This window comes from Narcine bancroftii, chromosome 3 (genome assembly GCF_036971445.1).
Source record: "Narcine bancroftii isolate sNarBan1 chromosome 3, sNarBan1.hap1, whole genome shotgun sequence".
In the NCBI taxonomy this organism is placed as follows: domain Eukaryota; kingdom Metazoa; phylum Chordata; class Chondrichthyes; order Torpediniformes; family Narcinidae; genus Narcine; species Narcine bancroftii.
Window position 1 is genome coordinate 298,400,354 of NC_091471.1, and position 12,853 is coordinate 298,413,206.

Below are 12,853 nucleotides of genomic sequence, written 5' to 3' on the forward strand. Positions count from 1 at the left end.
CTAACCAGCTGGATCATGTCCTGGTATGAGGGCCCCAATACCTCTGAGCAAAAGCCCTGCACAGCCCAGTGCAAAACAGGCCAAAATGTCCCCACCATTGAGAACATCTACAGGGAACAGTGCTGTCAGAGAGCAGCAGCAATCGTCAAGGAGCCACATCATCCAGGACATACGCTGTTCTTCCTCCTACCATCAGGATTGGGATCTTTAAAAGAAGGCCAGTTAGGGCCTGCAGAAGGCCATCTCTAAAGCAACGTGGCAATCCCAGAGGAAGCTAGAGACAGAGGCAGATAGACGCCAGCTATGGCAGGGATTGCACACCATTACAGGACAAACGCTATAGATGGCTGTGATGTTTCATTACCCGATGAGCTGAACACCTTCTATGCCCGCTTTGAGAAGAAGAACCAAACAGTGCCTACTAGAATCCCTAAAAAGGCTGAGAACCCTGTAGTATCTGTCTCTGAGGGCAGCCAGTTTGTTTAATAAATTTGAACTTGGAACTTTTAATATCTAATCCTGGCCACCAGGGCTGTGTGTTTTTCCCCTGGGACCAAGGGAGGATTCCCTCATTGACGAGGAAACATGTTTGTAGGAAGTGAGAAACGTATTCCATTCAATATTGCTCATATCAGGTGCCCCTCAAACCCCAATAACCGTATCTGAGCAGAGAGAGTTGTGGCATTGCCAGACTCAAGATTGTTACATTATATTGCACAATGTGGCTATCCTCTCACTCGGAAGGTTTATAGTCTTCACATTTAAGTGTCCAGTGTCAACCTGAAGTGAAGAGAAAGGCATTCCCTTTGGTGTGGCATTGACAAGAGAGGCTCTGCTATTTTATGGGGAATCTGTCACACTTTCGCCTATGCTGTTGCTCTGTAGAGTTGCTGTTCTGTTAATGCATGGAAGTCCCTGATGAGCAATTCCTATTGTTCACAAGTTAAAAAAAATTCAGCCTCATGAAATGAGCATTATTTAGATAAGATTTAGGCGGCACGCTTGGCATAACGGTTAGCACAACATCGTTGCAGCGCCAACGACTGGGGTTCGAATCTGGTGCTGTCTGTAAGGAGTTTCCATATTCTCCCCGTGCCTGCGAGGGCTTCTTCCAGGTGCTCCGGTTTCCTCTCACCCGGGTTTGTAGATCAATTGGGTGTAATTGGGATGCACAGGCCTGTTACTGTGCTATATGACTAAATTTAAAAAATTTAAAGCCCACTTTAAAAACAAAATTTATAATCTCTAATTAATCAGCCACAAGTAGCCCCATTTCGGAATCCAAAGGTCAAATGTAAGTCAGTAAGTAGCAAGCAGGAATATTTTCCTGGTGCCCAGTAAGTCATCTCAAGTTTTAAATGAGTAGAACAGAACAGCTCATAGCTTGATGAAGGGCTCAGGCCCGAAACATTGGTGCTGTATCTTTATCTTTGCTATTCAGGATATAACATGCTGCGTGACCTGCTGAGTTTCTCCTTGTGGAAATGCACAGACGTCGAACTGACACCATTAAAGAGATAGTGATGGGGTTTGAATGCAACTGGTATTCAATTGTGAAACAGATGAACCTTGTGCTGTGAATCATATGGATAAGTATTTGATTGTGTGTGTTCTCCACATCTTGCAATCAGCATAACCCTCTCTTGCACGGGCTGTCACGGGTAATCTGAAGTCATTCACAAACAATCATCGTTGGGCAACATCCCTCCAACTGTGAGGCATTTGTCACGCATTTCCCTCACACGTGGCCGAAGACAGGAACAGGAAATAAAGGTCATGGAAGGCGACACAAGCTGGAAAATGGGAAATACTGGGAGGTGAAAAAAAAGCTGAATACAAATTTATTATTGCTCAAACAAATAACCCTTTAACTCCTGGCAATTTAAAATGTGTAAATTTCGAATGAGTTTTTTTTTAGCTAGCAACACATTGTTTTGTGAAATTTCCTTTTCCTTTATAAACATTTAATTATAACATGGAATTTAAATGAGTGTTTCTAGGCATGGACTCGATGGCATTTCACTGAAGCATGAATTGCAACAGAGATTCGTCTGTCTCTTTGCCTTGGGCAATGATGTTGTCAGAACATTACACAGCATGCCCGCCACAACTTCAGGACATGGGGAGCAGCTTAATGTTGCTGAAAGATCCTCAAACCGTCACAGAGAATCCCAGAAAGATACAGAAGCCGGACCTTCAGCACACAGAGTCACTACTGACCATCAACCATACATTTACACTAATCCTACGTTAACCCTGTTTTTATTCTCACAATCTCCCCAAGATTCTACCTTGCACCTATCTACAATTTGCAATGGCTAATTAACATGCTGGCATACACATCTTTGGGAAACTGGAGCATCCGGAGGAATCTCGTGCAGTCACAAGGAGAACGATCACATTCCACACACACACAGGGCACGAAGGTTCGGTGGAGAACCCAGATCTCTGGAGCTGTAAGGTAGTGCCTTCACTCGCTGCACTACCAAATCCCCCCCACCCCCCGTGAACTGTGCTTAAAGCAAGCAGGCAACACATGGTATTTACATGGATGGCATTAGATTAGATTCAACAAGTAAAATACAAAGCCAATGAAATACAATTAGCATCCAACCAGAAAGTTACAAAATATCTATGTGCAAATAAAAACAAGCACATTCAGAAAGCAAACAATTATAAAAGTACTGACAGTACAATGTGAGTTCAGCATCACTCAGTGCTGGGATTTAAGGTTCAGCAGGGACACAGCCTTGGGGGAAAAAAGCTCTTCTTGAACCTGCTGGTTTGAGAGCAAAGGCTCCTGTAGCACCTACTGGATGGAAGGAGAGTTAAAAAGTCCATAGTTAGGGTGAGATGCATCCTCGATGATGCTCTTTGCCCTGTTCAGACACCATTTCGGATAAATGTTCTCAATGGTGGGAATTGGATTCCGATGATCTGATGGGCCATTTTCACCACCTGCAGGCGTGCTTTTCGATCCGATACAAGACAATTGCCAGACCGCACTGAGATGCCGTTTGTGAGTATTAACATTGATTTCTCCAGTTTCTGCTCCCCATTGTCCCTCTCTTCCCTATCCCTCTGTTGAAATTAACAAGAGCCTTTGGTGACATGGCCAATCTCATCAAACTCTTTACGAAATAGAGCCAGTGGTTATCCTTCTTCATGATTGTGTTGTGGACCATGGACTGACCTTTTGGACTGTCATTATCAAGGATGGATTTCTGCTAAGAACTCTGTGCAACTTGTGGTACAGCTGAGTGCTGGCTCGCCAACTGCTTGGCACTTTCGAGAACAAAGGGAGAATCCAGCTGTGAAGCAGAGAGTGGCAGCTAGAGTGGTAGAGCAGCAGTTGGAGTGGCAATTGGAGCAGCAGAGGGTAGCTGGAGAGCTGTGTGAAATACACATGCCTCATAAGTGAAGATTCCTAAGTTTACTCCAATGCAACATCAGCCATTTCTCTCCCCAACATTCAATACAATGTCCTTTCTTATCTGTTAAAGAACTGAACTTGGACATTGAACTTTGAGATTGAATTCTGTGGATGGTGTCTTTGGACTGACTTACTTGACTGACTGACCTGGGGTTTGGGGGGAATTTTTCCTTTGTGAATATTGGGCTTATACACACTGTTCATAAATATATGATATCTGCATATTTGCTATAGATACTTATAGTGGGGTTAATTGTGTTTAAGACATTATATATTGTTGATAGTCATTAATAAATATTGTGGTGAGATGTAATTACACCACTAGGTCACCAGGGGTCATCCCGGTGACCTTGTCTATAAAGCAGTCCAGAGCTACAGTCTAGCCTTCCAGATTCGTCTTGCAGAGAGACAAGGTCTCTTAGTGTACATATTAGTTTATTAAACCTGTCTTATAGAATGTTAAGTGTAGTTAAATGTAGACAAATATAGAGTTAAAATTTAACCTTTTTGAATTGCTTCTTCTGTTGTTGCTAGTCTGAGATGTTACAATTGCATCGACATGGAGGCTCCAGGATAAATCTTCACACTCTTCCCCCAGGAACTTAACAGTTCTTAACCACTGCTCCCTCTAGCTTAATGCATGTGTCCCCGTACACACACATTTTGCAACCATCGCACAAAGGAGATTCATGTGTGCACATAAAGTTAGTTACTTAAAATAATGTAATGTTTCTGTTAACTAGTTAGTCAGCTTTTCAAATATCACCTCAAATAAATCGTCTTTGTGTTCATTTAAAGGAAAGGTTTCCTAAATATAAGGTACAAGAATGGTCAGCTTTTGATTCAGGGCGCACATACTTTTGTCACAGGAAAAAAAGTTTGCACAGGTAAGATTTTTGCACACACTGACAACTAAAAATTAGAGGGAACATTGTTCTTGGACCTGCACGGGGCCATTGACATGTCAACTGGGCAGTAGGACTCTGTGGAGAATTAACGATGAGCCATGGCTCCACTCCTCCTAGATCCATGCCATCTTGAAGTTATAACTGTTCACAGAGCAGAATTGCTTTCCCTCAATTTTTTTTAGGTTCTCTTCCCAATCTCCAGTCCTTGGGTTCCCAACATTTCTGCCCTTGGAACTGTCTCTCTGTATTTACTTCATCTGCACTCTTCCTGATTTTGGAAAAGTTCTTACAAATCACAACTCATGGGGAAACCAATCCGAACTTTCCCAATCCAACCGTAGCTTTCATGTTCCCTTCCTCCAGGTCCCTATCCACCTCCCTTTCTCTCTCCTTGTGGTGATATGTAATTACACCACTAGGTCTCCAGGGGTCATCCAGGTGGCCTTGACTATAAAGCAGTCCAGAGCTACAGACTAGGCTTCCAGGTTTATTAAAGCTGTCTTATACTCACACTGGTGGTGTGGTTATTGTCAGTACAATTTAATAAACTAATATGTACACTAAGAGGTCTTATCTCTCTGCAAGATGAACCTGGAAGGCAAGACTGTAGCTCTGGACTGCTTTATGTACAAGGCCACCAGGATGACCCCTGGTGACCTAGTGGTGTAATTACATATCACCACACTCCTATCAAAGAGCTACCCTCTCCCCATCACCTTAGCTTTTTCCTCTTCTACCCTCTCACCTGTATCCACCAATTCCCTGTGCTTCTCCCCTTCCCCTCCTCCTTCCCCTTCCCCAACTTTTTAAATCAGTTTCCTGATGAAGGGATTATGGACGTTGTGTGTCCTGCTGAGTTTCTCCAGCACTTTTGTGTGTTGCAATTCAAGCTCCTTGTCCCTGGAGCCAACTGAGGAAACTCCTCAGGCCTTTCCATTCCTTCTGATAAAAGGGAGCATAGAACTCTTATTTTAACTGAAGCAGTATTTATTGTGAGTCAACGCATGCATTTACTATGAAAAATCGGAGCGCTAAGCATCTTTTCAACTTCTTTCTAAACTTATCCTGACAATTTCAAAGATTCATAGAATTACACACCCACCTCTCTGTGTGCATGCTCCCAAGTACTGCATTCTTTAGATCTGATTTGCTCTACGGGAGAAGCCAGAGAGTGGCAGCGGATGGTTGCTTTTCAGACTGGAGACTTGTGGCGCGCCTCAGGCATCGGTGTTGGAACCATTCTTGTTTGTCATCTATATCAATGATCTGGATGATATTGTGGTAAAATGGATCAGCAAGTTTGTAGATGACACTAAGATTGATGGCATTGTGGACAGTGAGAAAAGTTGAAAAGTGGGCTGAAAAATGGCAGATGGAATTTAATGCAGACAAGTGCGAGGTGTTGCATTTTGGAAGGACAAAGAAAGAAAGGGCATGCATGGTAAATGGTAGAGCACTGAGGAGAACAGAGGGACCTGGGAAAATGGATACCTAATTCCCTGAAAGTGGAGTCACAGCTAGATAGGGTTGTAAAGATAGCTTTTGGCATATTGACCTTCACACATCAAAGTATTGAGTACAGGAGTTGTACAATCAATTGTACAAACATTGGTGACGACAAACATGGAGTATTGTGTGCAAGTTTGGTCACCTAACAACAGGGAAACTAGCAATAAGATTGAAGATTTACGAGGATGTTGCCCAGACTTCAGGGACTGAGTTACAGGGAAAGGTTAAACAGGTTTTTTTCCTGAGTGTAGAAGAATGAGGGGATATTTGATAGAGGTATTTAGAGATATGAAGAGGATAGACAGAGTAAATGAAGGCAGGCCTTTTCTATTGAGGATCGGTGAGATATAAACCAGAGGACATAGGGTTAAGGGTGAAAGGGGAAAACTTTAGCCGGAACTACTTCACATAGCTGATAGCTGAAGCAGTGAATGTGGATTCAATTTTAAAATTCAAGCAACACTTGGCTAGGTACATGGATGGGAAGAGTATGGAGGGTAATGGACTGAGTGCAGGTCAGTGGAACTAGGCAGTAAAATAGTTCAGCACAGATTAGAAGGGCTGAAGGGCCTGTTTCTAAGTTGTAATGTTCTATGGTTTTATGGTTCTATGATTGTTTCTCCTCATGTATATCACTTCACTCCTACCAAAAGTTTAATTGGTTTACATCACCCCTTCTGCTCGAAGTGTTCCATTTTGCATTTTATGAGCCCACGTCCAGTTTTAGTCCAAATGGAGGGATAATTATCATAGACCAAAATGTTCCAGTAAGTTATTTGGCTAGATGGAAACCTCTGCCAAGATTATGACTTCCTACAGCCTTTCTGCACAGAGGTGAGAGAGTTGCAATTGTGCCAAGCTCACATGCGTTAGTGCGGTGGGTCTGCAGTGTTGATGAGAGCTGAACAAACACCAAAATCAAGTTCAGCAGTTATACAGTGCCAAAATATCAGGTTGCCAGGGGGGGAACGAAAGACAAAGATCTTTATTATGTACTTCTAAAGTTTGCTTTTTGCCGCATTTGTTGCATTCCATGTATTTAAATTTGCAATTTTGCTTTAACTTAACAGCAACTCTTGATCTTTGATTAATCAAAACCTGGATTTGAACTTCAATGGCCAATTCCAGCAGGAGTCAGTAACGATTAATTTCCCAAACACTACTTCGATTAATTGGTGAACCATCAGGCAGTTTTATTTTCATTTTAATGTACTTTTATGACATATAAAGATGGTGGCAGTAATATAACTGTTTGTAAATAGAATAGCAACATGCATTTTTGTAGCACCATTGGCATATCTAAACCAAGCTACCATGCAAGAGTCATCAACAAGGTTTAATATTGGGCTGATTAAGGAGACACTGGACAGACCCCAACCTATATTTTCAGAGGACAAGGTGTCTCTCCCAGGTTATCACATGCTAGAGGACCTCTGCGTAAGACTCTACCTCAAGAATGCAGCCCAAGCAAAAAGGAGCCCCATCTCCTTCGTCACAACTGCTACTCTCTGAAGGTACATGTGCCTGCATGGAAACTTTTATTTTGTATTCTTAGATAATTAATTTTTACATTTATTTTTTATTATTTTGTACTTTTAAACATTTACTTTCCCTGTAACTCAGTCCCTGAAGTCTGGGCAACATCCTCGTAAATCTTCAATCTTATTCCTAGTTTCCCTGTATCCATATGTATCTAATTCATGCTTCTTGCAAATTCCATGCCATAATGATGGATGGGTAAAAGATAAGAGTGGCGAGATGAGACGGGACACGTGGAAAGAATGCTGATAAGAAAGAGTAAAAGATAATAGTGGCAGGAGAGGAGGAAACACGTAGTTTGAAAAAGGATTAGATTAGTGAATAGGAAATGGTGTTAGGCTAAGGATCAGTATGCAGCTAAGGGTTATGATAGATTGAGCAAGCAAGGTCAGGACTGTAACATAAAGAGAGGATGCAATCTGTGTCTGACAGGAGATCAGTGACCTGTTTTCTGATCGCCTCAGCCTTTACTTGTAAATAAAGGATTAAACTTCTTGAAGAATTCTCCGTGTTGCCTGACTCATTTTTGGACTTCAGAAACCCACGACACCTGAAGACCAGCAACTTTGAGATTGAAGAACAGGTTTTTTTCAACAGATATCAGGATCTTGAACCTCCCCTTACTACCCTCACCCTAACCATAAACTAGTCCGGATCTCCCAAAACATCTGCTCGTTTGAGACAACGCCTTTTATTTCTTGCACTAACTGCAACTCAGTATTCATCACTCTAACCTTTCATACTTATTTTCTGTTTTTCTGTCTTGGCATATTGTGATACTATCATGTATTTTATTGTAATTGGTGTATACATATGTGCTTGACTGCAGCAAGTAAGAATTTCAGTGGATCTGTCTTACACACACACACACACACACACACACACACACACACACACACACACACACACACACACACACACACACACACACACACACACACACACACACACACACACACACACACACACACACACACACAAACTTATATAGATGACAACAAACTTCCAATGCTCTTGACTTGTGATATCTTTGCCTGCACACTGCAAGCCAGGATTGCATTAGAGGTGAGAAAACATCCCTGCTTATTCACACCTCAAGACCATTTTGAATTTTAAGAGCATTTTTTTTGAAGGGTCTTCAAAAGTCATTTTAAATGCTTCCTTTGAGAGAAAAAGGAAGAAATTCTGTCTGAGATGCCAGGGAGTCTGACTCTCTGGTATATTATAATGATTACATGGTGTGATGTTACATCAGGGGAGCAGAGCAAAAAGTCATGTTTGTAACATTGAGAGTTTTCAGTTTGGACAAAATTCTGCCTAAAACACATGCAGTTTCCTAAAAGAAATCCTTATTCAGAAACATAATTAATGCAGCATGGCTGATTTTCGAAATATGATTCTGGCACTAGTGGATGTGTAGTAAGCTTGATGCCATGTCCTGTGAGGGTTTCTTGCCTCATTAGAGCTGCATTTAAAGAGTCAGATATAACTTCAGTTCACAGTGCTGCCACAATTGACAGGATCTGTTTACTTCCTTGCAGTTCGTGTTCCCTGAGAGATGCTGAGAGATCATTTGAAGTTGGCATCCATAGACACAATGATTATTGGGAGCTATTTCAAGTTCAGTTTGTTTATTGTACCAAGATATTAAATTTAATTTTTTTATTTTCAGCACGGCAGTAGCAAATTCTGATCATTGAAGCCCATGTCACCCAATTACACCAAATTAACCTTCAACCCTGTAGGTTTTGGAATGTGGGAGTAAACTGAAGAATCCAGGGGAAAACACACACAGACATGAGCAGACCTACATAGTGCCAGCTGGTGCATGCGCAGACCTAATAATGCCAGCTGGCGCATGCACAAACCTAAATAGTGCCAGCTGGCGCATGCACAGTGAGGGTGGGGGGGGGAAGCACTTACACTGAAACTGTTCCCGTCCCCTGTCAAAACTTACTTACGGCGGCAGCTGGTGACGGGCTCAGAGCGGGAGCAATGGCCGTCTTCGTTACCCATAATCCTTCACTGCTCTGTGTTTCCCTGACACTGACACTGGCAGAGCGGTTCCAGCTGCATGGGGGGATTATGGGTAATGAAGACGTCCATTGCCCCTGCATCTCTGTGAGCTGCAGGGGCGACCCCAAAGCAGCCAGATCAGATGCTGGAGCGGCGCTACGGTGAACTCCAGCAGCACTGCACCCCGCTGCCACATCGGGAGTTAGATGGGTGGGGGGGGTGGGAAAAGGCGACAGACGGCCGGGGTTAGGAGCGAGGCAGCCGGCTGACATGACGAAAGTGGCGCCCCCTTCAAGTGGCATGTTACATCCTTGCTGAAAGGTTATAATAATTTTCGCTACCACCTCTAAGCTTTTATATTTTATTTCCCAATGATTGTGCAGCTTGCACAACACAAATCTCACTATGGATACAACACATCCATAGTCTGTGTTAATAACCCCAACTAAAGGAGATAATTGGCCAAAATCGCTAACCTTAACCAATTATCACCATTAGTTGGGGTTATTAACACAGACTATTAGCATGTATCTCATAACCACTGTACAAAGATGAAAACAAAAATGTTGAAGTTCACAATTCATAGTACCGTCATAAATGCGGGGGTCTTTAAAATGCAGGGCCTGTAGCAGATGCTATTTTCGTTATTACATTAATCTGGCCCTGCCAATGACACGTGATGGGTGAAGGTTGAGTCTAGATTGGATTGGATTGGTAAAAAGCAACAGTAAGGTCTGGGACTCTTGCACTTAAAGTGAAGGGAAGAAAATAAGAGCAAGAACTTGGACTGGCTTCAGATCGTGCATGGTGAGGTTGGATTTTCTTTTTATGGTCAAGCAGTAGTTCAAATATGACCATAGTAAGTTATTACTGAGTCTAGAATATCTTGAGTAATGTGACTGACATCAATCCAAAGAGTTGGCATCTAGAATTATTTATGTTAATCAAATCCATTCATCAGGGCAAGGCTGAGAGACCACATTTTTCACACTTCATTAACAAGATGAGATTCACACAGACTGTTGAGTGTCTGAAGATTTCTGGCAGAGCTGTGTGTCCTGCTACTTTTTTTTTATATTGTACCCAATCTGAGCAAGAGCACATGCTCCTCTGCACAAAGATGTATTAACACGTTGTGTTTGTACTATTTGTTTGATCAGTTCTAGCTTTAAATGAATGTGAGGTCCACAAATCCAGCCCAGATTCTCAGTCACCTGTGTCATTTCCCAAATGTGGCAGGAAGTGTGTGTGTGTGTGTGTGTGTGTGTGTGTGTGTGTGTGTGTGTGTGTGTGTGTGTGTGTGTGTGTGTGTGTGTGTGTGTGTGTGTGTGTGTGTGTGTGTGTGTGTGTGTGTGTGTGTGTGTGTGCTTCTGGCAGCAGATGTATCAGCCGATGAGTGCTGAATTTCCAGGAGAATGAAGTTTATTGAGGTTAGTGTCCTGCCTGTATTTTGGATCCAGTATTCCAAGCTCAAATGGGCCAGTGTGCTCCATTTAATAAAAATCATACAGTAAATGATGGAGGATCTCTGCCGGCCTCGTAGTGTCCATAGGAGGTAAAGATAAATTAATGACGTTTCAGGCCTGAGCCCTTCCTCGAGGCACCTTTTGCTTGTGGGTCCGGACTCTTTCCCCTCCCATTCTTCCACCTTTCTCTCTCAGCCTTTCATGAGGCGTCTTCGTGTTCTTGAAGAAGGGCTCAATCCCAAAAGGTTGGAAATATATCTTTACTTTCTACAGACACTGTGAGACCAGCTGGCTTCCTCCAGCATTTACTGTGTGATTTTTACTACAATCACAGCATCTGATGTTTTACTATATTGGTATTCACCCAATAATCATATCAGATTGGAGTCTTTGATTTCAGTTGCCTATTTGCTGTAAGGTGCAATGAATCATCTTCCTTGTGCCCTCCTCTCAATGTAATTTTTCCAGGTGACAAAAACGTTGCTTGTTATGCCAGCATATTTCGGCACTCTCTAAGACAATAAAAGTTTTATTCAATGTCAGCTTATTGAAATCAAGGAGCTGATTGTTGGCTTCAGGAGGAAATCAGGAGAACACGAATCAGTTCTCATCAAGGGATCAACAGTTTAAGAACTTCAAATACCTGGGTGTCAACATCTCTGAGGACCTGCATGTTGATGCAATAATTTCAGATCCTGTACGTTCTCCCTGTGTCTGCATGGGTTTTATCCGGGGGGGGGGGGGGGGGGAGGGTGGGTCCTAGTTTCTTCCCACCATTCAAAAACTTAATTGGGGGTAAAATTGGGTGGCCTGGACTCGTGGGCTTGTTACCATGTTGTAGATCTAAATAAAACAAGAAAGAAGGCTCGTCAGTGGCTACACTCTGTGAAGAGTTTGAAGAGATTTAGCATGTCACCAAAGACCCTTGTAAAATTTCTACAGTTGTACCGTGGACAGCATTCTGACTGCTCGCATCATTGACTGGAACGGAGGCGGCAATGCTCCAGAGTTGTGAACTCGGCCAGCATCTTCATGGGCATCAGTCTTCACTCCATCAAGGACATCCACAAGAGGTGGTGTCTCAAGAAAGCAGCGTCTTATCATCAAGGATGCTCACCACCCAGGCTGTGCCCTCTTCACACTGCTACCATCAGGAAGACAAACACCCAGCAGTACAAAACCAGTTTCTTCCCCTCCGCCATCAGGTTTCTGAACAAACAATGGACCACAGACACCACCTCACTTTATCCTATTTTCTTGCATTATTTATTTATTTTTGAAATTTAATTTATAGCAATATTTGCACCTGTGATGCTGACAACAAATTTCGTGACATGTTCACAGCAATAAATTCTGATTCTGAAATCAGTGCCTTTTTCCTTTCCACAGCGAGGGACATTAGACCAAACAGACTTGTCCTTGATCTCGGATCCATAGCCAAACCTTCCAGTTGGTTTATTTCACTTTTATTGAAAGAGTGAGGCGATCTTGTCATGTGATATTTGATGCTTTCTTTTCACCCTTTCAGATTGAAACGTTTTGTGGGGTTTATAAACTGTAATTCTAAACTATTCATTTCAAAATGTTCAAAACTCCTAATCCTGATCATAGATTTAAATTAAACAGCAAGCTCCTGACACTAGAGGCTATATAAAAACCAATGAGGTTTCATTTTGCTTGAAAGCAACCAAATAGTTTGATAGCCGATTTTCTTGTAAAACTGACAAAGCACTTTCAGGATAAATTAAATTCACTGGCCTTTAATAATAGATTTTCAATCCCATATGCCTTTGATTCTTCTTCTATGGTTGCCCCTCTTCATGCAGTAATGAAAATCATCAGGCTACCTCTCTGAATGGCAGCTTGTTCATCTGCTGCTTCCTGAACATCTGAAACTAATTAACTTCCGCAGGGTCTTAGATGGAACGGCAAAAGAAGCAGGAAACGGCGACCGTCCTCCTGTGACACAGCTGACTCGACAT